General features: G+C 34.7%; 1 protein-coding gene and 1 pseudogene across 2 annotated transcripts in view; both read right to left on the bottom strand.

Annotated features, from left to right (window-relative positions):
• MAGI2 (membrane associated guanylate kinase, WW and PDZ domain containing 2) overlaps positions 1 to 26,774 on the bottom strand; it is a 1,217,785-nt gene that overhangs the window by 442,305 nt on the left and 748,706 nt on the right. The window lies entirely within an intron of this gene.
• Positions 1,185 to 1,833, bottom strand: LOC120591426 (60S ribosomal protein L26-like 1; annotated as a pseudogene).

Here is a 26,774-nt window from a genome sequence, read left to right as displayed (position 1 = left end):
CATAAAAGGGCAAATCCTTATTAATTTAGATGATTACATCATAGGAATGAATACTAAGTGAAAACAATACTACAGGCCCAGCCTAGCATTTCTTCTCCATTGAACCATGCTGCTGTTTCAGTAGTAACAAGATGAGAACATTGAAAATTTTTCTTCTACAGTGGTTCACAGGTCTTCACTAATATTCCCCCCAAACTATCTTACTGTGAGAAAAAAAGCTAATTTTATATTTGGCAGTTCCATTTAAGAAAAAAAAAAAATGAGTGATGATGAAGAATATGGACTATGAGCTTTTTAGTTCACATCTTTACTCAGAGATACTAGAAATTCATTCCATGTAAGTTTAATACTGGATAATTAAAACACTGCTTAGATAAAAAGATAATCTCCCCCAAAGTTTTATACCATTCTCTTACATTCATGTCCTGAACAACCAATAGCCTAAGGGAGGCTATGAGTTTCAAGAAACAATCTCTGTGCTTCAGGCTGGAGGCAGCCTGCTGAAATTCATGAATTACAACTCTCCTGACAAGAATCTTTGATGGCTCCAGGGACTGGAAATGGAACATAAAACTTTTCACCCAAAGGTCATTGGCTTCAATTTGGCCTAAACTGGTGGTGACTAAAAGTTATTATCTATAGATAGCTGCTGGGCTCCAAAATGAATTGGTGGTTTCTGTGTAATTTCTAAAAGACAGGTGTCTGTATCAGGAACTCATGATTACCTCATGCCCCCAAGGTGTATGGTTTTAGACAGGAGTCAAAGCATTGACTGAAAGGAGATATTCCATCACCTTCTAGACTTTACAAATGGCCTTTTTAGCTGGAAGCAGCAAAAAAATTTGGGCAACTGGCAAGAATGTTGGTTAACTGATAGTTTGTCATTTGTAAGGTGGGGGTACATTTATATCTAAGTATAGTTTCTCTAAATATCTATGTTTGTGTTTAGTAAGATTATCTTAGATTTTGAAGGGAAATGCTAAGGAGAAAATTTTATTAAAATAATTTAGACTTTGCTACTTAAAGTATGACCTGCAGACCTGCAGCATCAGCATCACCTGGGAGCTTATTAGAATTGCAAACTCTTAAGCCAACTCCAGACATATTGAATCAGAATCTGCATTTTAAGAAGATGCACAATAAAGTTTGAGAAGTATGTCTTCTTTTTTTCATTTTTACAGTTTTTAATAAAAGCTGTATATAAGATTACTTTCTCCCTGCGTCTTCTCAATTATTTCTTCTTTATATTTTCCCTTTTCCTTTCCTACTTGGCAAGACTTGACTTTATGTTCAAGGAACTTTTGTGGTCTTTGTCCAGCTTTAGTCTAATGATAACCACCTTGCTGGGGTGAATGCCCGCATGAACAGTTGTGCCCTTAGCCTTGTCCCGCTACACTCATTAAGTGGAGATGACATATTTCTTCCTGTAAACCTGGACCGTTTTACCAATTTGCTGTTCTTTGTAGTGTCCTTGTGCAACCCGAACTTTATCATTCTTTCTGACTGGCCTGGATCGAACACTATACTTCTGTTTTAGCTCTTTAGAATGAGGAGAAGACATAATCTTCCTGCATATGTGGGAAAGTGCATTGGAATGCCTTTTATGCTTCTTGCTCTGGAGTCAGAGGTCACAAATGGATTGAACTTCATACTGGCCACTGGCGCTTCAGCAATGGCTGCAGAAGGGAAGAGACCCGCTCGCTGCCAAGTATATGTGTCCTGAGGACACATTGTACAGCTGCTCACTGAACATAGTGCAGTTAATAAACATTTGTTGATGACAAAAACAAAGACCTGAATACTTTTTCTGTATGTTAATTTCATAATCTAGTATCCCCCCCACCCCAGTGCTTGTATTACTTATGTTGCAACTTATAAATGTTTATTATTGCCTTAGTATCACCATTTGATTTTAAGCTCGTAGAGGACAAGGATCTAACTAGGCATATTCTTTTTTAGTCTAATTAATATTTTATTAATTGAATAATGGAACTGGAAATTACAAGTCTTCATCACCTTATGTTAAGTCATGCCTATTTTACATGGATGCAGACAAACATAGGTTTAAATTTGGGCTCTGCCACATGGCAGCTATGTAGCTCTAGGCCTGTTATAACATCTGTAAAACAGGAATAATAACAGTACCTTCCACATAAGGTTGCTGTGAAGAATAATTTAAACTAGATGCTACATGCTTTTGCTCTCGACTTTGTACAGTGGTCATGGTTAAGTAACTGTTAAATGCTATTATTATTGCCTAGAACTGAAAAAGAAAGAGGAGGTAGAGTTTCTGCCCAGGGGTCATGCTCATTTAATTGTATCCTCAATAGAGGGTATCTTTCAATCACCTGACTTTAGCAAAGGGTGAACCCATACTGCCTCAATCTTTTAGCCTTCCTTTTTTCTTACCTCTAGGATTGGGTTCCCTGGAGAACCTAACTAACACAAGGCCTAATTGCCCTAGATCGTGCTAACCTACTGACTTCCTAATTCCCTTTCTCAAGCTCATTGGTTTTACTTTCGGAGTTATAATGGGTCTTAACTGACAACTTCGTCCAAACTCTCATTCCAGGCATTCCAGTTATATCTGTTTTTCCAGTGTTCATTCAGCCTGTTTTTAACACTTCCAGTGTTCACTCTGTAATTAAGCAACCCATTCCATTTCTGGATAGACCTTAATTATGAGACACTTCTCCTTCTGCTGAACAGATATCTTTGTTCTCTGTTACATAAAACTAATGATACTGATTTTGGCTTTTGGAGCAGAATAGAATAAGTCTACAGGCTATATTCCATGTGATAGAGCTTCAGCTATTTCAAGATTGCTGTCATGTCTTTATTATTAAAATATAGTGTTGAACAGAACTGAACACAGTGCTGGAGATAATGTTTTTCCAGTACTGAAAACAGTGGAACTATTACTTTCTTCTTGGATTTGGACATTATCTAATTATTAAATAAAACTTGAGTGACTATCTTGGGTTATGTAGAATTCACTTTTGGTCCAACTTATAAGGTAAGATTTCTATGAAAAATAGGATGGTTTTCAAAAATTATGTGCTTTTTTACTATCCATGGATCTTTTAAAATTCAACTAACTCAAGAAAAAGTTTTCTACTATTTTCTATAAATAAATTGCAAATAATTAAAAAATTCTTTTACTAACATCTTGTCTTACAAAAGTGAGTTCCCCTTTTAGAGGACCGGTTTGACGAGGACTATTGATAAGCAAAAATTTCTGGACATTGATTAAGAGAAAAGCTGACAGATGAGAGCTATCTTGGTACTATCAGTTAGGTCTTGTGCTAGGACCTGGCCTGACATTCACAGCTGGGTCTTGGAGTTCTCCTGTCAAACATCAACAATTTTGTAGAACCCCAGCTTCAGGCAAGGCCACTCTGTGACCATGATGGATCAAGAGAATAACAAGACCACCATCTGCTGCATCTTTCCCAATTAAAGCATTAGCCTTACTTCACCCTTCCACTTTCCAGATAAGAATTATTTAGATATCCAATTAGAAAATCAATCCTGCTCCCTAAAAACATTCAATCCAGAGAAAATCCCACTTCCTTGAGCCTTGTTCATTATCACATACTGCAAGGCCAAATCTTACATCTTCCTAATGAGATGTATAGCAGTTTCCCAAGGTCTGTGCTTTCCCTGACTGCAGTGAGTCAAAAAACCTGCTTTGTTCAGCTACAGGTGAGTGCCTGAAGATCTTGGGTGCAAGGTGCTGACATCTTGTTATCAAGGTGATATGTAGAATAAAAACAACTACCCAGAATTTTACCAAAGTTAGGAATTTATTATGGCCTATAAAACATAAATATAATAAATCTATATACAATGATGCCAATTTGGGCATTAAATCCTTTAATAAGGGCCATTTGTGTATTTGTTACTATGAACTGAAATCATTTGCTGATGGGAATCTTGCTTTTGTCTTATCTACAGATTCACTCTTGATTTCCCTCAGAATAGAAGTTAGGTGACCTTTTGTTCAGGCATCTAGTTTTAATAATAAAATCAATTCTATATTCCACGCAGCTGATAAAGGATTTAATGTTCCACTTGACTTGCAATAGGGCCCCAGTACATCAGGTGCACATCAGAAAGGATGATTTTGGACTTAGGGCTGTTTGATGCATTTCGAAAGCTCAATCAAGAAATACAATATTTGTGAAGGTTTACCAGAGAGAAACACAGTCCATATATTCTTCTAGATACTATAACATCTACTCCTAGAATTAGTCAGACCAATAGAAAACCGTTAAAACCTGGATCTCATGATATTGATGCTCCATGTAAGAGCTTTTACCCCGTTGTACTTTCATAGAACTCCAAGGGACCACAGTGAGGAAAATTTTAAGTAACAGCTTTGTGATCCCTGATGCTGATGTTGCCTAATACATTATGCTATGCCCCTCCATGCAAACTTATGAGAAAAAACTATTAGTGTTGAGTGTGTGCTGAGCATCCAGTTGCTCATGGACATTGTGGATTTTGTAACTAATCATTCTTTTGTAATGTCTAGTTCCCATAGAGACAGGTTAATGGTTTAATTCTAGGAATTTATAGACTACATATTGCAAATATGTAAACTTCTAAGTATACATTTTAGATTAAAAGAGGGAAATAAATAATTTAAATGGTTACTGGAAAATGAATTCAATGAGTGAGTTGGTGGTAGCTCAGATACCTATCAAAATATGGGAAGTTCACAAGTCTTGACATTATAAAAGAAGTTCCTCTGATTCCAAATTCACCTTCTCACTATATCTGAACAATGCTTCCTTGTATAATATATAATTTTTATCATTCACTTAGCCAATGAATATGTGTTATATACACTTTGGAATGTTCATTAGGAATTCACATTGTAAATTAGTAGGTTGCTTAAAGGGCCAAAGTGGTTAATTGAAAACACACTCTTTAAATTTTTCTAGACTAATGCATACCAAGTTTATCTTTTTTTTTTTTTAAGTCACATTATATAATCTTGTAAACCAAGAAAACTTCTGAGTCTCTTTCACAAGATCTGTTGTTGAGACAGATGTCTTGCTTTCACATTATTTTACGAAATCTTATTGCTTGCTTCCTTAGTTAAAATGTTCTTCTTTACACCTACTTTGCAACTGAATTATATTTCCAGCATGGATAATCTGAGAGCCACATACATAAGTAGTACTCCTACTGTGTGTCAGCCTCCAAAGAAGACAGTTCTGAGGAGATTGTCCTGAGAATGAACCTTTAGGCTTTCATAAGGCACAAAGAGGGAAACTTCCCATCTAACTATTGTGCTTGAAGGATTTATCTGAAAGTTTAAAATACATTCTGAAGCCAACTAGAAGTGGCTTTTGAAGATTTACCACTTTACATTGTCAATGAAATAAAAAACAGTTTGCTTTCAGCATTTTGGTTTGGCAATTTGAGTTGAAGAAGCACAAACCTAAAAAATATACAGAAAAAATTAGATTTTTAGATAGATATTTTCTTTTAACTCAGAAATATATTACACAAAATCATCTAGGCTAGCATGACAGTAAAAGCAACCTTATTAAGAAGCTGTAAAGGTCAAAATGAGATACTACAAAGGCACTGTGTGGTGGTCTGGTTGACAAAAAGGGTGTCTGTGGCTGCCATATTGTAACTGCTTATTTTTAAAACCGTAAGCCTATGATTCATCCCAGTTACAATGAAGCAGACACAGATTATTTGTGTTTGAAACATTATAGAAGGTGAGGGGTGCATTAGGACTGACCCAGCCAAGGTGCCCCAAACCAAATGGAACATAAAGCCAAAGTTTATTGGCAGAAGCATGATTTAAATGCTGGGATTTGAAAATACAAGCAACAAATGCAAAGGGCCAGAAGCAAGTGCAAAGGTAGAGTGATAAAGCCAAAGGTCTAAAGTCAGTAAAGCGTCAGAACAAATACAAATTGCCCCCACTAGAGCAGTGAGCCCTGGGCCATTTCTGTGACTAGCAGTGGGTGTTTGTAGTTGGTGTGTGAAAGGGTAAGATAGTCTAAAAACTATAAGAGACAGAGAAAGAAAATTGAACATAAAATTGAACATAAATTTAAAGGAGAGGGTAGGTATATGGAGTAAAAGGGGTCAAATATGTGGTGACAGAAAAAAATCTAACTATGGGAGGGGAACACACAGTGTAAATATATATATGCCTTACTGTTAAAGTGTACTGATGAAACTTATTGGATTTTGTTAACAAATGTCACCATAAAAATAAATTAAACAAATAAACAAACAAACAAACAAATAAATAACTTTAAATTTAACAAATGGCAAAATTTATTCTAGAACTCAGGTGTTCCTTTCATAAAAGAGTGACAACTCATGCTTTTAAAGTAGCAAAATGTTTTACACATCCATCTGTTAGCAATCAGTCTTGTAATTATGATATACTTTGATTATATAATCACTTTTCATAGCTTTATTTTAATAATCACACCACCATCAATTAAAAGTTTTTCATACTACTTTTTACACTATCCTAATTTTTCTCATCAACGAAGTAAAAAGTTTATGGCAAACTATGTAAAATATTTGAGGTCAACTTGGAAATTCAACTGAGTTGCCAGCCAGAACTGATTTCAACAGAAAAATCAGTTAAGGTAAGTTAAGGGAAATGTAACTGTCCTTCAAATAAACAAATGATTTGGAGCACTCTGTCATTATGTGTTACTGGTAAAAGGAAAACATTATATAAACAAAAGAAAACTTTCTTTCTTTAAAACTCTGTCCCAACTTTAACAAATCAGACTAAATAATCCAAAGATAAGGTAGATGATTATCTCATTATAGTTACTGAGTATCAAGCACCTACAATGTTCAAGGCACTGTTCTGGGTGCCTTACAGTCATTAGTATGCTCTACAGCTCCAATGATATAGACATTTCTACAGACAAGTAAACCACACTCAGAGAAGTTACTTATGTTGCCCTATATCACAGTTACCAAGTGGCAGAGATAGCCTTTGGATCCAGAATAAATCTGAAGTTCTTTCATCTACTGTGAGACATTGCTAGCTAAAATATGTTATCGGTTCTATCCCAGGAAAAATGAAAGTCAGTGGAGGAGATTCCCACAGGAAGGGGAACGGTGGTTCCAAGCCTCAACACGAGTCTGACCTCAGCCCTCAAGTGCTGTTTCTATCAGATTGTGACTGCTCTGCAAAATCTGCTGGTTATATTTTCTTCCATTTCTATTCCTGATAATATGTGCTGTTAAAGAACAATGATGAAGGCACTAAATTCTCATTGGTAGGAAATGCATTCTGAGATGCTCTCCAGGGAGAGGAGATAGATTGGTATTGAGTCACTGACCCAAAGACAGTCTCTTAGGTGCTTCCATTTTGTTGAAAGGACAAATAATTGGAGGCAGACTGTCATGATTACACAGAGCAAAGTTGGCTGTCTGTGAAGAAATGATTAACAGACCACCAAGGCTGTGTAAGCTGTTGTAAAAGTGCTCCACAGAGCCTCAAACACCATCCTGATTTTGGTCATACTTTTGAGCTAATTAAGCTTCAGTCCCAAATTTGTGAACCATAAATAAATCCATGGCCCACATGCAGCTCCTCATTCTGAAACACCTCAAAATAAACGTTTTCTTTAGATGAAGAATTGAAAAAGAACTCAAAGTTTTCTACAACTGCATAACAACTAGGCTCAATTGCAATACAGTTTGACAAAATTAATGGTTTCAATTGACTGGATATTGGAAACTTATTATATAGTTATTTTTCATATATTTTGATAAAAAGTACATTGGTATCAACTTAGAGTTGCAGTAAAAATCCTCAGATATTAGTTATATTTAACTGAGATTCATTAATTATTAAATATTTGTCCTCTTTTTAAATATAAAAGTCAAAGCATAAATTTCTACCTAAACCCTCCTCTGTATTTGTTTACATAATACAGTATAACAGGTTGATCTAAATCATCGTTATATAATTTGCATTTGAAATAAAGCACTGTTATCTATGACACTGAACCATGAAATTTCCATTTTTATATGTAATAAATGATCAAATACTAGAAATTTTACATGAATGCAGGCATATACATATGTGTAAAATGAATCTATTAAATGAACACATTCATTTCACATGAAGGTATGTGTATGTATATAAATACATAAGCATACAGGTATACACATATGTAAAATTAACTACTCCGGCTATAAAACAGTTTGTGTACATGAAGCTGCAATGAGAAATGTGATAATATTATTATGAAATTAAAATGGCCAAAGATAATTTAAAACACAACTGCAGTGATGTTAATAAGATGATTTCTGAAGGCTTACTGTTTACATATGGGAAATGAGTTTCTATTACCTATTTGTGTTGCTATTTGCTGATAAAAGCACAGCACATTATTATTTATAGGATGTTAGAGAAAAAAAGCTTACTATTACCACATTTGAGAAAGTCAATAAACATTTTTCAGAGATGGATTTTAAGTCAACGACTACTCTTAGATCTAGCATTTTACAGGACTCATTCCCAAAAATGTTTATCTAAACACTCATTTCTACCTGCATGTTTCTATCATATTATTTTATATTTTTACAACCTCTACTTCTACTCTTACCACTAACCATGGTGGATTGGCAGAAGTTTCAGTATAATAAGATCATTTAATAATGCAAAATGTTTCAGGAAAAGTATTTCAATAAAATCTGTAAAGCTATTACTATGTTTTTAAAAAAATTTGGTAACTGCCATAGCCTTAAATTCAATATATATGAGCATATCCGGAGAGCTCTTCAATCCAAATAATACCTTTCATTTGTTGAGCACTTTATATTTTTTAAAAAACTTTTCACATATATTAAATAGATTATATTGTGCTTCACAAGAATCCACAGCAAGAGGCCAGGAAGATAATATTGTCATATGAAATGTGAAGAAACTGAATCTCAGTGAGATTAAATGACTTACTGGAGGGTAATTTGTGGTTAGGGGAAGAATGAGATGAGACATAAATATGGTCTTCTGATTCTTTGCCCAAGGCCAAATACACTTTGCTGATGAACTTGACCCCAACAGTCACTGAAGATGTACTGGGTTGGGACGTGGGTGAAGTCTCTTGTCGTCAACAACATGGACTGATTTCTGGGTTTCACTTCTGGATTCTTTAATTTCTTTAGGACTACTGCTTTTTATCATATCCTGAAATCATGATAACAACCTTAGAATGTTTGAATTGAAGGCTTGTAATTGTCCGAAGATGCTGACTGAAATAGAAGCATGTGTGGAAATAAGGAGAGTAAGAGGCGATGCCCTCGATTCGTAATTGGTAAACTATTTGGAGAACAGCTCTAACGGTGAAGGTGTCTACAGTCAAAGCTAAGGGCAGACTGCTTTGCTCAGTATTCTCCAAATAACTTTACACATTTCCATTTCCATCCCTTTCCCCCTGCAGAATCACTCTCCCCTCTCCTTTCTGCCTGAAATGCCATCCTTCCTCTGCTGGAAACTCTCCACTTCAAGATGTGGACTTGGAAGACTGTCTAGTCCAAGCCTCTTATTTTACAGCTGAAGAAGTGGAATCTAGATGGTTTTTACTTGCCCAAGCACACACAAAGTGAGCTCATAACTTGATGAACTGAAATGCTAGCAAATGGACATCTCTATTCTCGAGCAATTTTAAAGGAAAAAAAAAAATTCTTGGATATCCCCTTTCCCCAGCCCATGTAAAATTATTCCCTTGTCTTGTCTCTAGCCTTATAGCCAAATGACTGTACTATGAAACACATAGGGCAATTCCCAAGGCCTCTCCATCCTGCCAGCAAGCTCTCACCACCACTGTGAAACTGTACAGGGTCTGGGTTCTGAAAACTAGAGATAAAACTAGAGGGGTATTTCTACTTGAAAATACTTTTTAAAAAGTCAGTTATAGTCATATAGATATGAAAAAAGTTCTCCAGACTACAGGCTTTTGTGGAAAAAAAGCAATAATGAAGTTTGTACTCTTTGACCACCTTCATCCATTTCCCTGAACCCCCTTTCCCTTGGCAACCAGCAATATACTCTCTGTTTTATGTTTCCATATATGAGATCATACAGTATTTTTCATTCTGTCTGACTTATTTCACTTAGCATAATGCACTCAAGATCTATCCATGTTGTCGCAAATGGCAGAATTACCTTCTTTCTTATGGCTGAATAACATTCCATTGTCTATGTATGCCACATTTTCTTTATCCATTCACGTTTTGTTGGACACCTAGGTTGTTTCTGTGTCTTGGTTATTGTAAATAATGCTGCAATAAACACGGGGGTGCAAATATCTCTTTGAGAATGTGACTTCATTTCCTTAGGATATATATCCAAAGTGGAATTCTGGATCATATGGCAGTTCCATTTTTAATTTTTTTGAGGATCCTCCATACTGTTTTCCATAGTGTAATGGTTGCACCAATTTGCAATCCCACCACCAGTACACAAGAATTCTCTTTCTCCACATTCTTACCAGTACTCATCTCTTATCTTTTTGATAATAACTATTCTAACAGGTGTGAAGTGATATCTTATTGTGATTTTGATTTGCATTTCTCTGATAATTAGTGATGTTGAGCACCTTTTTATGTACCAACATACGTCATCTGTATATCTTCTTTGAAAAAATGTCTATGTAAGTCTTTTGCCTACTTTTCAGTCAGATTATTTGTGTTTTTGTTTTTTTTGTTTTTGCTATTGAATTATATGAGTTTCTCATATATTTTGTATATTCACCCTTTATCAGAAATATAATTTGCAAATATTTTCTCCCAATCAGTAGATCATCTTTTTTTTTTGTTGATCACTTCTTTTGCTATGTAGAAGTTTTTTAGTTTGATGTAGTCCACTTTATTTCTGCCTTTGTTGTTTGCGACTTTGGTGTCATGTCTAAAAATTATTGCTAAGACCAATGCCAAAGAACTGTTCCCTATGTTTTCTTCCAAGAGTTTTACAGTTTCAGGTCATTCAAGTATTTGTTTAGCATTAATTACCTTCTCTAAAAATTTTACAATTGCCAAAATGAAGAATGAATTTTAAGGCTCATGTTTAAATTTATTTTGTTAAGTGTGCGTTTAGCAAAAAATGAGGGATTGAAAATGGTTACTTTTGACGCAGCAAGATATTGGAAATATTTAAATCATCTTAAAGCCCTATTGCAGGAGGTCAAAGTGTAGCTCTGTGATAACTTACAACACTTTTGCCTTCAGTTCCTCCACTGCCGTTTTGGATCCTTATTATCACATAAGAGGTCATATGATAAATGACATTCTCATAAATGCAACAGTAATTATAATAGTCCCAGCTGTGACTTGATCTTAATAACTACCCAGTAGGCCTATTTGAGGGTTATCATACAGTACTTTTGCAGCTGTTCTAACAATGAGTCCTCTGGTGCACCTTTCATCTTCACAAAACCTTTTCTTCAATACACTAGGATGACTTTAAAGTGTCATTCATTTAATAATCAAGGTCATGTGCAGGATTCATTTATGCAGTCAATTAAATATACACAATACTCATTTTATATTCCAAGGACCCAATTCTACTTTTTTGTGGAATTTTGTGACTTAACAAAATGTCATGTTCTCTGGTAATAAAGGGAAGGTTTCTGAAAGTGTCCCCAAGTTATTACAGAGAATATTTGTATGTTTAAAACTCAGGAACTTGTAATCTGAAAAAACAAAAAGAAAAACAAAAAGAAAAGAATAGTTGGGTCTAGGAGAGAGTAATTTCTTTTATTTACTTTTTTTCAGTTATAAGATTTATAGATACACTTTGGAGTTTCTTCTTTCTACCTCTAGGTTGACTTATGTATTAGAGTGTATTATAGGACTAATTTGAGACCACCTTTTTAATAAATTCTTAATACTTCATGAAGAAAAAGGAAAGCTGAAGGAGGTTGGTAATAGGTGTATAGTTTAGAAAAGGTTAGTTTTTTTTTTTTTTAAAGAAGTAATTGGGGTTTTCTGCACTGCTATGGGACTTATTTAAAGCATTTAGTGATTTTTTAAAACTTGAAATTTTTAAACATGAAGAATTGTCAAAATGCATGTACTATTTGTTCTGATATTAATTTTTCATGCTGATGCTCACTAGCATTAAAGCCAGTTTAAGCTTGTCCTTCTTGCTTAAAGAATCAGAAATAACAGTATCAGAGCCCAAAGTGCTACATTACCCTCTCACTAAGTTTTTATACTGATTCATCTCTATGTGCATCAACTTCTTCATTTGTAAACTATATGTGGCTTTAAACTTACCGTCACATCCTAATTTGAAAAGTATTTATTTTAAATAAAATGTATGTGTTTTAATAAAACTGATGGATATATATATACCCATCAAATTATATATATTATATATATTTTTATAATCAATCATAGTGACCCCTCCTAAGCAATTTGAGTAATATTGGAAAACGGTTTTATAAGAAAAAAAATAGGAAGAGATTGATAAGAAAAAGAAGGAGCTAAAGTAGAATAGATAAAGAATAGGTAAAGATATCTATATGAGGACTTATAGACAAAAGAAAATTTTTACCCAGGGTTTGCACCTTGAATGATGAAAAAAATGAAAATGATATGCACCATTCTCCACATAAAGGAAAGATAAACAAGAGAATTGTAACTGTGATAGAATTAAGGTTGAAAAAAGAAAAAATATATACTTGAGAGAGAAAAAAGGAAAATGAAGATTAACATCAAAGATTGAACTTGGGATAAAGTATATAGTACAGAAATTCAGAAGTCAGCAAACTGATTTGAAGGGAAATAGAAAGACAAATTAGTTTTCAACGTGTTGAGTTTGAAGTGACAGCAGCGTAGCCATGCACAGATGTCCAACCGACATTTGGATAGTTGAGACTGAAGTTCAAAAGAGAGGTGAGAGATTGGCTTTGGGGAGTATTCTGGAAGTGATAATTGAAGCCATGAAAGTGAATACGATTTCCAAGGGAGAGTGAATAAAATGACATGGAAAAATGTCAAATTTGATGTGACAAACTATAATAATTCAAACACTTAAACGGTCATGTTATAAAATAATTCATGATTTGTGTTAATCTAGATTTTTAAAAAAAAAATTGTGAAGATATGAAAAGAGATATATACCAAATTCCTTTGCAGTTTTAAAAGGAAAGAGTTCTAGAAATCAAAGTTTATTTTTTTCCAGCTTTATTGAAATATAATAGACAATTAGTTGCTCATGTTTACATTATACAATTCAATGAGTTTTTTCAATTACAGTAGTCATACAATAATATATTAAATTCAGTTGTACAGCATAGTGATTAGAGATCTATATAACTACAAAGTGATCATCTCACTAAATCCAGTAGCCCTATTCCCCCTTACATATTAATTACAAGATTGTTAACTATTTTCCTTATGCTACACTTTATATCTTCATGTCTATTTTGTATCTATTCATTTGTATTTATTAATTTCTTTGCCCCTTTCACCACCTCCCTAAACCCCTCCCACCTAGTAGCCCTCAAAATATTCTCTGTATCTATGAATTTGTTTTTGTTGTTGTTGTTCTTGTTTATTTTGTTGTTTAGATGCCGCATGTATGTGAAATCATGCGACATTTGTCTTTCTCTATCTGACTTATTTCATTCAGCGCAATGCTCTCTTGGTCTATCAAGGCAATATCTTTTTCTATCCCCTTCTTTTTAGGCTGTGTGTGTCTTTTAATCTGAAGTTAGTCTCTTGGGGCCACATTTGTAAGGGTCTTGTTTTCTTATCCATTCAGCTACTCTGTCTTTTGGTTGGAGCACTTAATTCTTTTCCATTTGAGGTACTTGTTGATAGGAATGTAGTTGTGTTACCATTCTTTATTCCTGCTATTGATACATGTTTTTTCTTCTTCTTAAACAAGTTCCTCCAACACTTCCTGTAATACCGGCTTGGTGTTGATGAATTCTTTTAGCTTATTTTTATCTGGGAAGCTCTTTATCTGTCTTTCAACTCTAAATGATAGCTTTGCTAGATAAAGAATTCTTGGTTGTAGATCCTGGGTTTTCATCACTTTGAATATTTTGCGCCAAGCCCTTCTGTCCCGCATTATTTCTTTTGAGAAATCAGCTGCCAGTCTTATGGGTGCTCCCTTGTAGGTAACTAGTTGCTTTTCTCTTACTGCTTTTAAGATTCTTTGTCTTAAACTTTGGAATTTTAATTATAATGTATCTTGGTGTGGGCCTGGGTATTCCCTCTTTGGGTTCCTCTTTCTTGGGACTCTCTGAGCTCCTCGAGTTGTATGTCTATTTCCTTCACCAAGTTAGGGAAGTTGTCTATCATCATTTCTTTAAATATCTCTTCAACTTCTTGTTTTCATTCAGATATCCCTATGACATGAATATTTTTATACTTAATTGTGTCCTACAGGCTCCTTAAATTATTATTATAGTCTTGGCTTCTTTTTACTTGCCATTCTGATTGAGTTTCCTTGGCTTCCCTACCCTCTAAATCGGTGGTTTGATCCTCTTCTTTATCCACTCTGTTGATTTCATATACTCTTCATTTTAGATAATGAGTTCTTCATTTCTGACTGGTTCCCTTTTATAACTTCCATTTCCATTTTTATGTTTTTTTTTTTTATTTATCTCTTTGTTAAAGTTCTCACTGAATTCATCTACACTTCCCCTAAGTTCACTGAGTATCTTTATAACCAACAACTCACTCCAACAACTCGATGTCCCCCTGTAAGTCCCTGATACTCAGAGCAAGCAGGTCCATCCTGTGAAAGTCTACTCACGAACATGGCCCCTTTAAGAGGTGTCTGCTGCTGCTGCTGCCACAGCCTCTGTCCCTCTCAGCCACTCAGGACAGAGCGGCCTTGTGTCTTTAACCCCTCCTATCTTCTACTATTGCAGGTTGATTAATTATTTCTCCCCCTAGTTGTGGATCTTCTGTTCATCTAGATCCAAGGTGACTTTGTTTACTGCTTGCTCCATGTTTCTGTCACAACTTTGATTTGGTTGCAAGAAGGATGAACAAAACCGCTATTATCTATGCCATTTTTCCCCCATCTCCAAAGCTTTATTCCTATGTCAGCATCAACAATAATATACAAACAGAAATTCTTCCTGGGCTTCAGGCATAGACAGATCTGCACTTAAATTTCTGTTCTTCCATTTGTAAGCCTTTCTAATCATATGCTCTGTGCCATTACACAATCATCCTGTTCCTTACAAGATTGTATTGTATGATGATAGGGTAAGAAATTGTTACCTAGGGGTATGACAAAGAAGCTGATCAAGGATAGTGTGCAGCCTTTGTGGTGGGTGGAAGTGATGTTCAGGATGATGATGTTGGATTTATAAAAGGGTTAAGTTGCATCAATCTGTAACTTTCTCAGGCATTATACACTTGATTGTTTCAGTGATAGAGAAGGAAAATTGTAATATGAAGTCAAGGCTAGGGATCTTAGGAAGGTGCTGCAGAAAAGTAGAGGAGCAAGGTTGAGACAGGGGTTCACAGATGGGTAACAAAAAAATCAAGAAGCAGCAATGGAATAGGTAAAGGAGCACCAGGGGGTCAGGATTGGTAGGAAAAAAGAAACAAGCAGAGAAGATTTGAGATCAAGAGCTTGATGTATATGAGAGGTGGGAGAGAATGTGTGGTAGGCTCGAGGCCATGAGAGAAATGGACTCATGTTTAGACTTTTGAAATTCTAACAAATACAAGATCCTGGGCAGGTGAGTGGATGGCTGAAATGGAATGGTCAGAAGAGATTAGAAGTTTAGTAACGGTGAGAGTAGGCTATTAGTTGGATCACTCACATGAACATTGAAATCTCCTAAGTTTACATGAAGGAAGACTACAATTCAGGCTTCATTAAGGGAGTCATCAGGAGCAGGTAACTATGAGAGGTGGGTGTCAGTAACAAGAAGAGGTATAGAGATGAGGAGAGAAGATTTTAGACCAGGATGGAAGGAAAATGCCTTTTCCTCTTAGCTTTGGATTGTGGCGTTTGAAAGAATGGGCAGCCTCTTCTTCGAATGAATGCAGAAGCAGCAGCAACCTCAGGGGCGGTCAGATTTCAATCAAGGCAGGAGGCAAAGAGATTCCTGTATAAGTTATTAACTAAGAAACCAATATTCCAGGGAGGACAGGGAAAGGTTGCATGGGATAGTATAAAGTAGAAGTGAAGAAACTTAGAAAGGTAAGGGCACAAAGGTAGTCAGAGGATAGGAGGAGAAAAGGATATGGGTGGGAGTAAGACTTGGGGATGATAATAGAAGACCACAGGGGTAAGAGGCATGCTGCCTCGAACACTGTAACATTGTCACCAGTTCCAAGACACACCTGCTTCCTTCTCTGCAAAGTGATAATGGCCAAGATAAGATTTGTAAAGCGGGGTTGGCAAGGGCTCCACCAAAAAGTTTCACTGAGAGAAAATAAAAGACCCAGTCCAGAAGTGGCAGTGATGGACATAAAGATAGCCCATGTTGCTGAGAATTACACATACGCATCCTACTTTTTTTCTAATATAAAAACAAAATCAATCACTATCAGAGTTATTTAAAAGGAGTTCTATGTGCATTACTTTTGCTATTTTGTTCATTTATTTTCCTTCCTCCTTCACTTTCTATTCCTGATGTTAAGTGTCTTTCTGGAGCAGACTCAATGTGTCACAGATGTCCCATACACTGCAGTGAAAAGGAAAATTTTTTTCTTAGCAACGATAACCACACAAAAGCCTGAAGAATTTTCTTTGCTACCATGTGACATTTTAGCAGTTTAAGAAATCCAAATACTGGGAAAGAATAATAAACATTTGATGGAAACATATTGCAGTGGAGATATGTAGAATGATTGCAGAAGAACATCTGCTGTTTACACACAGTTGTGGAGTGAGTTTATGTGATCTGAACTTTAGAATCATGTTTCATTTTTTTTTCCTCAGTGAAACAGGTAAATTCATACTACTACATATAGTTAGCTGGGCTAAAATATATTCTTTCAGGACAATAATCATAAACAAATAAGTTTCTGAACCATTACAAGATAATATCCTGGGCAATAACGGGATATATGCTAGACAGAGAGAGATTTTGAAGACAGACTTTCTGTTGTTGTGTTCAGAGAGAATTTCTATGAATTTATTGTTCCTAACCACATCCCCCAGAAAGAATTCTTGGAATTTTTACCTCTTCAAGGCTCTGCTATCAAATTTCTGCTTTACAGCTCTAAAGTGAAGTTTTAAGTCAACATAATTGTCCGAAAATATATCCACCCCCCCACCCCCCTATCCTTTTTTTTTTTTTTTTTTTTTGTGAGGTTTTGTTTGTTTGTTTTTTTAATGAATGATCATTAGAATGGAATTTCTTGCCAGAAAGGTCACCTGGTGATAACATAGTAGCAGTGGTAATAAGAGAGTGGGAAAGAAAAAGAGAATTTGCAAATATGTTTAATTATTATAATTTGATAGGATGTTTTTAATATCCTGCTGAGGCACCCTGGCATGATGGTGGAGACTATACTATACAGATCTCATAATTCGACAGAGGAAAAGTTCGAAAATGATTGCTAAACTTGAAAGACAATTCCTAGTTTAAGGATAATTTCATTCAGGCTACTGGAAGGACTGCTGCCTCAGAGACCACAAGTACTCTGTTCAGGGCTCAAAGGACACGTGGGGCCTCAGGCACCTTCTGGCCGTTGTGACAATTAGTGGAGTCCTCTCAAGCATTTGGCCATTAGGTTGATGATGCAAGGCACATTGATTCTAGGATTATGAGTTTTGGGAGACTAGGAGCATGAAAAAAACGATAAAGTAGCACCATTCAAGAGAGTCAGGAAATGAGCCAAAGCTGAGGCTCCAAATAAAAATTAACTTGGTGCCATATGACCTCGGTCATCCACAGCCATGTCTTAAATCCCTAGGCAGATGGATTTTCTCAGAGGTGACTCTAAGAGCCATGGTAAATTCTGTTGGTAGAAGTAGTAAGTGCCTCTTCAAAGACAAAATACCCACATTCTTTTTCAGATCACACCTATCAAATCAAAAAACCCAAAGTCAAGTCTGATCTCCATAGGAGCAGTCTTTGGAAAGAGTGTAAAGTTGCAATGACCAAGATTATAATTAAAATATTAAGCAATAATGTATCAAAAAAATTCATAGTCTCTTTCTACAAGTACAGTGTTTGAGGCTGCAAACAACTCCAAATCTATAAAGACCTTTTAAATTAGATTTAATACATAGAATTTGGGGTCTAAATCAAATGTGATGAGATCAAAGAAATATTTAAATAGGAGTTTTTTTCTTCATTGGTAACATGTATCAGCAGAATGTGAATACTTTGTATTATAAAAAAATGAAACTGTAAATTTTTAAATTTTGCTGATAAAGGAGATACATCAACTCTAGAAGATCACCACCAAGTATGCTGTGGTGTAAGCAAGGCTGCTTGAGCTGGATAACGCTTACCTAGTAATCTGACTAAATATTTTTCAAAGAAAAGACTAGGCTCATGGACATTAGCACGGCTTTTATTCTGCCCAATGTTTCAATATTATATAAATTAATTCTATTTCATCTGTGGGCTTAGATCAACTCTGAAAGTCAGCATCCTACATTTCACATATACTAAAAAATAAGGGGAAAATTCTTTGAATATAATTTTTTTTCAGTTAAATATTTGGAAGTTTTTGTGGTAATGACAGAAATCTTAGTTCTGCCCAATGAACGAGAGAGTTATCAATTTTAATGCTTATACAGTTTCAGCTTTGCAAAGGAATTTGGATAATTTTTTAAGGTTTTTGTAAGTTATTCTTCTCTTTATATGAGATTTCAAATGTAAGCCATTAGGAGTCCTGGCCCTTATTGTCATCAAATGCCTTAGCTATCTCCACTTATACACGTGTGACTAAAAAGTGGCCTCAAAATGTGTTGTCTGCTGTCTATATAATCTTTAACCTTTAGTTGATTCAATGAAAGCACATGCTGCTGTCATTTATCTCTGAATTCCAGTGAAAATGCCAATGTTTAACTCACATCAATTACTTCATCTCTTTGGACCCCTTTCTTTCAACCATAAAATGGCTGTGGCAATACTTAGAGAATTGGTGTAATGGCCAAATAAAAACATTTATATAATATTTTAAATTATATAAATATTTGCACGTACATAAAAATTTATGTGTATAGAATTATATATGTCTATATATGAAGAGTTTATATTTATATATAAAATGTCCAAAAATATCTGCCCCATACTAAGCCCTTAATAACTGTTTTTCTAGGTTATTTCCAGATACTGATTTTCTTACATTGCATCATTAAAACATGTATGTAAAAGATTAAAACATTTGCTTTTCATTCAATTTTCTTGTCATAGATAACACAGCCTTACTGTGTTTTCTCATTTTTCAGTTCATGCCACTAATGATCTACTCTGTTCTAGTCTCACAGGACTCTTAGTGACAGAAAAGCACCACTTAATACTTCCCAATTTTAAATTAGGAAACATTGAAAATGACAAATTCTTTTACTTCTTCCTTCAGTCAAAGAACATTTCGAAAGCAGGCGAGTGCCCTAAAACAGCATGGTATTGGCATCCCAGGCTGCTGCATATTAGCTCTGTGGTTCAGACAGATCATTAAATCTCCCTGAGCCTTCATTTAGTCATCTCTAAAGTGAGAGTGATGTTTGGGGGGACACTGCAGAGAACACTGTGCAAAGATGGTGATTCCAGGAAGGGTCTTGAGGCTGAAAGTGAGCTGACATTTGGGATGGTCCTTCAAGGACCAGGGAAGTTTAGAAAGTCACAAATATAAACATCGCCTCCTACATGACATAAGCATAAAAAATGTCCCTTTATCTTCACTTGTGGCTCACAGAACAGTGTAAGCAAAGGCATGGAGGTAGGAAAGCAAAGAGCATGTTCAGGAAGTGGTAAAAGCTGAAGACCGATTTTCTTGAACATACAAGGTGAATAGGGAATGGAGTAGGCAAAGGCTGGGACATCAGATAAAGGAGAGTTCCTGAAAGGTTTGAAATTCTGAAAATTTGGACTATGTTTTTGGAGAGTTTAAGAAAAGGCATGAAGGTGTGAATGGTGAGAATAAATGTGTGAAAAGTACACCAACAAGATCGATCCTAACCTAATAAATGGCTAAATTTCATTGGTGAGAGAGAGCTAACAAAGTTTTCAAGCCAGGATGAGCTATTATCAACAGCCATAGTAGAAAAAGGAGAACAATGAAAATTCAAATGATTTGTCCTCCAGGTACACTCAGAGGTTAGGAGAAAGGAGACTCCTGAATTAACAAGCTCTCCATAGTAGGATTCATGCAATATATAACACCATGAACATTTTACATGTCCTAACACTATTGAGAAGTTCCATCAAAAACATTCTCTTTTATATTTTTATCATTTTTTAAATAAATTGACAGCTATTTTAAAAGTTTTTCTCATTGATAATAATATATAAAACTATTATTTGTAGCATCAAGACCTAGAAAAAATATGCACTGAAACAAAATAATCTTTAAAATGAAGCTTAATGCTGAAACTACAAGGCTGAGGTTTTAGTCTACTGTCTGAGATTTCTTATATTAGATATGGAAAGTAACAAACTCTTGTTCCGAGATCATGTCTCCTTTTTTGCAAGATGACCTTAAAGAGTTTGATTTGCTACTAAACATACAATTTATAATATTATCTAAGTGACATTGATATAAAATATGAGAAAATGTAGTTTACAAAAAATAAAGAGGCTTCTCCATGACACCTCCTTTATTCTAGCATTTCTAAATAATTAATTCCTTTGAAAAAGTAAATTCATAATTAATAGGCTCCCTTGATTTTCAAGCTTTGATTTTCTCTATTTTTCTTCTATTTTCCCTTTTATTGAACATTTCAGAAAAGAGAAATATAAAACAGACTCTTGAGTATTAGAATGTCATTTGAACTGCTTTATTCCGGGTAATAAGTGAATGCTACTCAAAGAGATGTGGCCATGTTTTCTGAATGTCTTGAAAGTCTCAATATCAACAAATAGCCCATCAGTAAACCTACAACCAACAACAATGCGTGCCAAATAAATGGTTTTAGTAAGTTTTTTTTTTTTCTCTCCCATGGAAATTTCTGGTTTGTTAGCTTATACATCAAATATCCAATGAGACCTTTACATTTAAAGGAAAAGAAATTGCAGAAAATCAACCCCTTAATTAGGTTGAACCTACATTTATTAGGGTGAACTTTTGTTGTTTTTCCTGACACCCAGATTCCTTCTCTCTCTAACCTACTCAAGACAATCACTCCTCCAGTTGCTTCTGTTTCTCCTAGGTCACCAGTTTCCCTCTCTATACTCTTTACTGGATCATTTCAACCATACATACAAATGTTAGAATATTTGAAATCATTTTTTAAAATCCTACTTTTACTCCACATGCTCTCCAACAATCACCCTATCTCTGCTTCCCTCAGTTCCCTTAGAATACTCCATACTTGGCTTTCTCCAATTCTTCTATTCAGATTATTTGTGAAATCCACTTCAAGCAGGCTTTCGTCTACACCATTACAACAAAATTCTTCCTATTCTGGTTACTAAAAAATCTATATTACAACCAATGGCCCTTTCCTAAGCTTCATCTTATTTGAACTTTGAGTAGCATTTGAGACAATCAAGAAAGCTCTTTCTGAAATATTTTCTTCAGTTAACTTCTACAAACTCACATACTCCTTCTTCTCTTCCTGCTTCACTCATTACTACCTTTTATTCACTTTTTCTGGTTCCTTCTGGTCTTCCCAAACTCTAAACGTTTAAGTTTCCCAAGGATTGGTCTTCAGATTTCTTTATCTATACTCATTCTTTATATTCAGTGTCATCTAGAATCTAACAAGTTTCAAATTTATTCTTAGCTCCAACTTCTCTGAATTCCAGATTCATATATCTAGCTGCCAGATCCATATCGAAACATGAATGTCTTATAGACATTGCAAGGTTTGCATGACCCAAACTGAAAACTTGATTTTTCACTCTACCTCTACAATCTGTATATCCTCCCTCACTAAGTAATAACACTAATCTATGAGAAGATCAGGTCAAAAATACTGGAGTCATATTTGATGTTTTTCTTTGTCATATATCTTATATCTATTATATTACCAGTTCTGTCATTATATCTTTGAAATATATACTGAATATGACCACTTCTGTTCCACAACCAGCCTCCTGAGTCAGGTTATCAAACAACTGTTTTCTCACCAGTTTTCCTGCTTTCATCTTGTCTCCACTCCCCAGTCTAGTCTCCACAAAGAAGCAAGAGCAATCCTTGTAAAATCTAGGCCAGATCACAACACTTTTCTGCTTAAAATTTTCATAAGTGCCTGTCCCCTTTCTCCCATACCCTTCTTGCCCCAGCTACCCTGTTTTGTTTGCTATTCTTGGAACATTCAGCACATGCTCTGTCCTCAGGCCTTTCTACTTTCTGTTTGCTCTATCGAAACATAAACTTCCTCCAAATACATGTCTGGTCACTCCCTCATTTTATTTGAGAATCTGCTCCAGACAGGATGTCCTGCCCCACACTCGGAGGGTCTTCAGCTGACCATTTTGCCTTGTAGCCAACCATAGTGGGTATTTCTTACACACACACACACACACACACACACACACACACGCAGTCACTCTCCCCTTGCTCTGCTTTATTTTAATAGCCCTTATCCCTACCTGATCTTTTGTTGTTTTTAATTATTTATCCATTTATTTATTTATATGATGTTTCATTTGTTTCGGATCTCTTAAATGCAAACTCATAAGATCTAAGATTTATTCTATTTTGTTCACACATATATTCTCAGTGCCTAGAACACTGTTAGCCAAACAAGCAAATAATAAATAAATAATACTTACTATCACTTGTTCTCATATTTTACTTGAACATGCATACATCCATGCATTATTAGCTCTAAAGTACATGTTAAATGTCTAGGCATATAAGAAGTCAGATTTTTTCAGGGTAGATTTATATTTTAGCTTAAATCATGTCCAATATCACTTGCATTTAAAAAAAAACAATTTTCTGAGCAAAAATAAAATAAAAAAATTTGAAGAGTAAACCACTCTGATAACAATATAAAAAAGAAAAAAGTTTACAACTTTTAATTCATTTTAAACTAATTATGATTTGTGCACATACAGACTAATACACAACCATTAAGTGTACAGTTTGATAAATTTTCACAAAGCAAATATCCAAACGAAGACTTGTCAGAGTTTCAGTAGTCTTCCCCTGACACTTTCCAGTCACTACTCCCTGAACAAGGCCAACACTCCTCTGATTTCTACCACCATTGATTACTTTGTCCTTTAAAAAAAAGTTTATCTTTATGAAATGATACAGTATATAGTCTTTCTATCTGGCTTTTTTTTGGGGGATTCTTTTATATGTTTGTGGGTAGTAATACTTTTATTGTTCTCATTGCCACATAGTACTTATTCTATTGCATGGACATCTCACAATTTATTTTTTCATTCTTTTGTCCATGGTTATTTGGCTTATTTTCAGTCAAGACTATTAAGAATAGAGCTGCTATGTCCATTCTTATTTTTTGACCATGTATGTACATGTTCCAACAGGATAGAATGGAACAGCATATGTTCATCTTTAGGAGACATTGCTAAACAATTTATCAAAGGGTTTGTACAATTTGTTTTCTTTGTAATTAATTTTCACCCAATTCACTAAAATCTGGACATCATTACCTCTAAGTCAGGAGATCTTGTAAATATTCTTGAACATTAATAACTTCTCATAGCTTTAAAATTTTAAGTCATCTCTATAGAGCAATCTTCCTAAAGTATAGCCAGGGAACATTAATTCTGAAAATAATATATGGAGTGTAGGGAAGAAAAGAAAATAAGTTTCTTCATAGCCAGGTAAAATAGGGAGACAGGATTAACCAAATAAAACAGAAAATTTTAAGGCAAGAGTTCTCAGATCTGCGAATAGCTCATGTGCACTGACAGTTATAGGAATGGACTACAGTGTATGGCACTGGAATAAGAATTATATGTGTGATAGAAAACCTTCCCCCCCACCCCCCATAGAGTATCTTGAAGGGCTAAAGTTCCACAGAATATATTGTGAGAAATATCAGGCAAGAGTATTTACTCAGTGATTACTAGAAATATCTATAATCCTTAAATACGGCTCTGACTCAAGCACCAGCAACTTATAAAATGCAATGAAATGCTTTGTTCCATGTTATTTGTATATCTTTGTGCTTCTGTATTCTAATTTAATCTACCTTTGAGTTCCTTTTTTTCCCATTGTTCTGTACCCTAAATCTATTCACAAATTTGATTTCTGTGATGGTTTTTAGTTCTTGACATTATAAGTCTAGTTGCAACAATTCAATATTGAACTGCTTTTTTAAAAAAAAAAATTGAAGGATTATAGAGCAAAAGCAAAATTAGGTTAAGCCTGCACATATTTTAGTTTGAGTAAATAAAATTGCTCACATTTTTATCATATATTCATTTAAGGGCTAGTCCTATAATCAGTGTTATCTCCTTGAAGTAAAATGTTCTCAGTCGTGTTGATTAGTTTAAATAAATTTGTTATCCTAATGTGCATTGGAATTATTACCACCTTCACTTTCCAATGTGTAATTTATAGATAAAGATACCTCCTAAATTTCCTACAGAAGTAGCATCACGATTGAGAGAAAATATAATCTAATCAAGTGTGATCTCCTAGATTTAATTCTTATCGTTAATACAAGAATGACTGAGGGAATGAGGCCTTTCTGGCTCCTGTTTTCAGTTAATATAGTTTCAGTGTAATATAGTTTGGAATGGATATTGGATTTCAATAAAGAACTTTGGGGAACTTGAAACCCAGAAAGCAAGGAAGGCATCCAAATTTATGATGGCTCAAAAATGCTTGAAATAGCATATTATGTCAGATCATATACCATTTAAATGGGTTGTAGACTATTGGGAAACAGTGTTTACATAGCATCTTATATTTGCAAAAGTGCTTTCAGTCATTTTTAATAGTCATTTTGGGTGGATAGTTATAATTGCAGCTGATAAGGACAGTTCAATATGACAACTGACATTCAAAAGATTTTATGGCAAATCAAATTATCCTAAAGTGTTTTATTTGATCATGAAAGAAATAACAGGAAAAAAGATAGCAGAGGAAGAAAATAAAGAAAAAAAGAAAAAACGAAGAAGTACATGTGGGAAAGCAGTAATTATAATTTTTGATATGAAATTTTCTAATAAGCTTTGTTTAATGAGCTAGCTTCTCTCTTCAAACAAACATCTGGTAGCAAGAAACTAGGAAGTTTTTGCAATGATAGAATATATACTTTTCTATAACATTTTTATTTTGTATACCTGTGATTTTTCCAGAGAATTCTAATATTCAGTTTCTTACCTGGCAAAGTCTTGGCATAGTTGATATAGATCACTTTTAGTCCACAATTCTTCAAAATTTTTGGAAGTGTATATGGATTGTAAATTTTAAAAGGCAGAAGTGTATTAACAAATGGTTTCCAAAACAATAAATCAAAAGAAAATTAGAGACATTCCTCTAATACTAAACAAGAGGTAACAACACATGATCAATAGGGAAAGTAAATCTATTTTGCTGCTTGTGGGTCATTAGTGGTTCAGCAAAGATTTTTAGTGGCTTTCATGTTGTCTCTTGCTGAGCTCCTCAGAGCTATGACTCCTCTATAACTATATAATTAATTATGGAGGGAATCAAAATATGTGGTATCCCTTAAATTAAGCCAACTCTAAAGAATGTTGACAAAAATCAAAGATGGGAGGTAGTTTAACAGTCTCATTGGGTAAATCTAACTTCAATTGATGATAAAGTAGACAAAACATATTAGGTTGAGGCAAAAGTCCATGGGAGTGCTATTCTGTTATACTGGTGCCCTCCAATAAACCATGCCTTCCAGAATCTGGATCCTTGTCTAGAACTTTTCTACACTGACTCATGGTTTAGCCATGAAATCTACAGTGACCAATTAGACATTGGCAAGAATGCTACAGAGACTTGATAAGTACTTAAACATTGGGGTATGTCTTCTTAAAGTGCTCCCTCTTAGAATTTAGCTATCATGTGAAAGAAAGTTCAAAGTATCCTGCTGGACTGGAAGAAGACATGCCTCAATGTGCAGAGAGAAACCCCATGGAGATTAACTGAAATTCCCCAGACAATCTCCCCTGCTGGATGTGATCACATGAGTGTCTCCAGCCAGCAAATATTGAGCAGAATTGTCAAACTGAGTCCAAGCAATCCACAAAATCATGAGGAATGATTTAAAAAAAAAAAAATCAATGCTCTTTTAAGACACAGGATTTTTGAATGGTTATATTCACAGCAATAGGTAGCTATAACAATAGATACTTCAGGGAAATCATAGCATTAATTTATACATACACATGACTTAAAGTTTAAAAATTTTTTCCTGGAAGTAATATACTCACATAATTTAAACAGTCAAGTTGTCTTACAAAATTTATAAAGGTGACAGCAACTCCCTTACCTCTCCCCTACTGGAGGCAACCATTATTTACTCTGCTTTTGTTTGGTATTCATTCCCATTTCTTATATTATTCTTGATTTATCCATTTGACATTACTTATTCACAGGATATTATGGCAGAAGACTCTTCATCTCTCACAGATTTCCTCAACATTCTTTCAAATTTCTTGTTAAATCGATAGTCTATGTTTATACATATGAGCATGTAAATATTGTTC

Source organism: Pteropus medius, unplaced genomic scaffold (assembly GCF_902729225.1).
Source record: "Pteropus medius unplaced genomic scaffold, Ma_sr-lr_union100, whole genome shotgun sequence".
Classification (NCBI taxonomy): Eukaryota; Metazoa; Chordata; class Mammalia; order Chiroptera; family Pteropodidae; genus Pteropus; species Pteropus medius.
This window is presented reverse-complemented; position numbering and strand designations above follow the sequence as displayed.